Below are 4,855 nucleotides of genomic sequence, written 5' to 3' on the forward strand. Positions count from 1 at the left end.
GGTTCCTTAAAAAAATATAAACAGAATTACCATATGATCCAGGGATCCCACTCTGGGGCATATATCTGGAGAAAACTATAATTTGAAAAGATACATGCACCCCAATGTTCATTGCAGCACTGTTTACAATAGTCAAGACATGGAAGCAACCTAAGTGTCCACTGACAGATGAATGGATGAAGAAGATATGGTAAATACATACAATGGAATATTACTCAGCCATAAAAAAGAATGAATGCCATTTGCAGCAACATGGATGGACCTAGAGATTATCATACTAAGTGAAGTAAGCCAGAGAAAGACAAATCATATGATATCGCTTATATGTAGAATCTAAAAAAAAAATGTTACAGATGCACTTAAGTACGAAACAGAAATAGACCCATAGACATAGAAAACAAACTTATGGTTACCAAAGGGGAAAGGAGGGGGGGAGGGATAAATTAGGAGTTTGGGATTAACATATACACACTACTATATACAAAATAGATAACCAACAAGGACCTACTGTATAGCATAAGGAACTATATATACTCGATATTTTATAATAACCTATAAGGGAAATGAATCTGAAAAAGAATATACACAGGCACACACACATATATATACATAACTGAATCACTCTGCTGTACACCTGAAACTAACAAAACATTGTAAATCAACTATACTTCAATTTAAAAAAAATGAGAGAATGCCAACATTCTCATAATAAGCAACAAGTCTTACCTTCTTTCTCGCATATTGCCACACTCCCCTTTATTCTTCTGAATTCTCTAACTCTCTTTCTTTTCAAATGTGTATCTGAATCTCTTCTCAGATGTAGACATTACACTGTTTATTGTTACTCCTCTTATTTTCAAAATGAAAAAAGGAACTATCAAATAATGAGCTCTAAGAAATGAAAACTAACATAGAGAAAATTAAATTTTCAGTAGGTTAGAAGATAAAGTTGGAGAAATTGCCTAGAAAGTAGCAGAAAAGTCATGAGTATAATTTTAAACTACTGATTTAACAACCACAAAAAGGAATAATAGCTATATCAAAAGAGAAATGGAGAAAAGGAATGATTTAAGGAGTGATTTAAGAAAGCTAAATCCTCACCTACTATAACAGGAAATCAGCAGCTAATGCTTTAAAATGATGACTCAGGAGACAGTAGGAGATGTATATTATGCAGAGTCAATGAGGTAAATATTAGAAGAAATAGATAATAGAGTTGAAAATGCTTGTTTCTGGTTTTTAAAGCTATGTATATATTCCTTTGACAAAAATTAATTTTTAAAACACGGCTTAAGCTTACTTGGCTTATGTATATAGAGTTAGAGGTAAGTTAATGTGCTTAGGGGAAAGTTCTTATTTCCAAGTGACCTTTGTTTTGAATTTATATTATATACTACTTTTAATTATATGTGATCAACATCTATTTATCAGTTTTTAAAGAATAACAATGAGTGATAAACATGCTAAGAAAATGAAAATGCAGCTGTTAAGAGGAAAGAATAAGTCAATTTGTGAACATTACAAATTACTTAAGGAACTTTTAAAAATATATATGATCTCGACCTAATTACAAGCACTTGAAAAAAAAACGATCTCCCAGCAGGGAATTATCAATTTCACTGCACTTTACAGGTGTCTCAAATAGCAGTTCAAAGTAGTCACTGAGGCGAATAGAGACACAGACCTACCAGAGAATGGACTTGACACGGGGAGGGGGAAGGGTAAGCTGGGACGAAGTGAGAGAGTGGCATGTACATATGTACATATATACACTACCAAATGTAAAATAGCTAGCTAAAGGGAAGCAGCCGCATAGCATAATAGCACAGGGAGATCAGCTCGGTGCTTTGTGACCACCTAGAGGGGTGGGATAGGGACGGTGGGTGGGAGGGAGGGAGACGCAAGAGGGAAGAGATATGGGGATATATGTATAACTGATTCACTTTGTTATAAAGCAGAAACACACCACTGTAAAGCAATTATACGCCAATAAAGATGTTAAAACAACAACAACAACAAAGTAGTCACTGAGGTTACAAGCCTTTCCCAAGCCTCTATAAGCACCAAGGGCTTTTCAAAGGCCGGGACTGGTTAAGGAGCACATGATATTGAATCTCTGGGCAGATTCTAAGAGCGTAGCTTTAAAGGACTTCAAAACGCCTCCTCAACCCAAATTTGCCGAAAGTACCTTCTTAAATTCAGTCTTCAAGACCCGATCCTACTTCAAAAGCTTTTTTCCCCTTCTCCGGCATCTTTCTGCCCAGTAAGACAACTACTGTTTATCGTCTCTGTTGGAATTGTCCTACTATGTTGAGTGACAGACTTTTAGATAATAGTGCTCCGAAGCATGTTTAAAAACATTGTTATCTCTGTTCAAGTTTATGTATTTTACAACCTTTGAAAATAGAGTAGGGTTAACAGCCTAATTCATTTATCCATTTGCTTCTCTTATCAAACCACAACTTTTCATTATATCCTCAGAGCTTTGTTTTCAATTGGACACACAAAGAATGACTGCATCATAATTACAGACTCCCAGGTCTGAGGTGTAAGAATTTTTGGTGATTTGTGATGACAGTTTTGTTTGTGATTCACAATAAGTCATTTTTCAAAAGACCCAATTCCATTTTGTATACTCACACTCGTCCATAAACAATGTACAAAGCATTACAAGTCATTGGTTATTATTGTTAACCACTTACGTACTAACCACATTTTACTAAATTACCCAGATCTGTACTGATGGAACTGAGGTCGGCATCTAAGCCTCAGTCCATACCCAATGCTGATGTTCGGATGAATCCACAATAGTCCAAGGAGGGTTTTCAGGCAAGTATTTCAAAACCTGCTAGAAAACTGCAAGAAAAAAAAGAAGTTTTGGAAATATTGAAAACATGACCTTAGTGAAGTGTATGCCTTGAACTTAGCTTGCCCCATAAGCCCACAAAGAAAGATAAGTGACATGTCCAACTTGTAGCAGAGAAGGAAGACCTGATTTCACAGTGACAATTTTAAACACGCTGCAGAGTTATTCAGGGCCATTCCAATTATATTTTTCCTGTTTTGTTTCACCTGATTTCATCTTTCTTTTAATCTCTTCTTCTGCCTAACCACAGAGCTCTCCCTCCCCCACAAACACGGGAAAGGTGAAAAGTAAACTATCACCAGTATTTATAAACACTCTGCAGCTCAATGTTCAAGCAGCCCCTCTCTGACAGCACCCCACCCCCACTCCTCTTATCTGAGGCTTCACTAACATTTAACCTGCAAGTGTCTTGCCTAAGTGTCCTCTCTGACTTACCAATTCTAGCTTCTAAACTGGAGAAAGTGAGAGAATTAATAACCCTCCAAGGGCTTCCCCTGGTGGCACAGTGGTTAAGAATCCGCCTGCCAATGCAGGGGACATGGGTTCGAGCCCTGGTCTGGGAAGGTCCCACATGCCGTGGAGCAACTAAGCCCGTGCGCCACAACTACTGAAGCCCGCGCTCCTAGAGCCCGTGCTCCGCAACAAGAGAAGCCACTGCAGTGAGAAGACCGCGCACTGCAATGAAGAGTAGCCCCCGCTCGCCGCCAACTAGAGAAAGCCTGCAAGCAGCAATGAAGACCCGATGCAGCCAAAAATAAAATAAATTTATGAAAAAAAAAATAACCCTCTTAATTGATGTATCTCACCACGTAAATACGAGACCAAACCCATTATCCAGTTCAGTTCATGGGTATTTCTTGAGACCATCTGGGCAAGAATAGACTATGTCTGCCATGACGTTAATTCACAGCGGAAAGCAAGTCCTAGAAGTTAAAGTTGCTCAAACGCAAAATATCAAAAGAAATATGCCGTTCCAGGCATTTCACTATTGATTATCCACAAGTAAGGGAGATATACAGTCAGTGCTGCCTGTTCAGCCTTTATCTTTATGAAGGCAAAGGTTAGAAGAATAAAGACTGCTATCAATTAAATATCATCTGAACTCTGAACTACTGAAGAAAAAGTCAGAGAGATGACTAACTGTAAACTTGGCTACTCCTTGACCCAACTACAACCAAATCAGTTTAATCCCTAGTCTGAAGTCAGCCTCGATTTAGCAGTTGCTCAAGAAATTAGTTTAGTTCTTCGAATGACCTAAGAGCTCAATTCACAGCCCAGAATGAACCCAAACCTTCAGGTTCATTTATAAAACACTTCCTGTATACCAAGTCCTGTGCTATATGGCACCTCATCACATTTAACCTCCCAAACAACACTAAGTAGGTGTTATTGTCCATCTTTTTCAGATGTGGAGACCAAGTCATAGAGAAGGTAAGATTACTGAACTGGTAGTGATGAGAGAAGCTAAACCAAGATCTATCCAACTCCAAAGACTATGTCCTTAAGCTCCTTTTAGCTATATCTCTAACCAAGGCTTAAAATCTTTATTGGACAAGTAAAGGCCACTATGCATCAGACTGGCCTTTGGACACGGGAAGACCACTCACTCTATGTAAAATAGCCCACCAACCACTACCACTCTCTTCCCTTATTCTAGTTCTTTCTAGCATTTATCTCTGAAATCACATCTATTAATTTCACATTCATTTGCGCTTCTACTATATTCCAGGCACCATAGATATGGCAGTGAATTACACAGACAACAATATTTGCCCTCACAGAGCTGACATTATTTATTTAACTTATTCCTGTCAGTCACCATACCAAAATATAATCTCCACAAGGGCAGGAACATTATCTGTCTCACTTACTGCGTATTTCCAGCACCTAGAACAGCCTCTGGTACATGGGTACAACAGACAGCAACCTCTGTCAAAGAATTCTACCTGTGACATCCTCAGCAAAGGTATAGGAAACTGGTCAAAACAA

Source organism: Aethalodelphis obliquidens, unplaced genomic scaffold (genome assembly GCF_003676395.1).
Source record: "Aethalodelphis obliquidens isolate GAN/ISIS:26980383/991018 unplaced genomic scaffold, ASM367639v1 scaffold37, whole genome shotgun sequence".
Classification (NCBI taxonomy): Eukaryota; Metazoa; Chordata; class Mammalia; order Artiodactyla; family Delphinidae; genus Aethalodelphis; species Aethalodelphis obliquidens.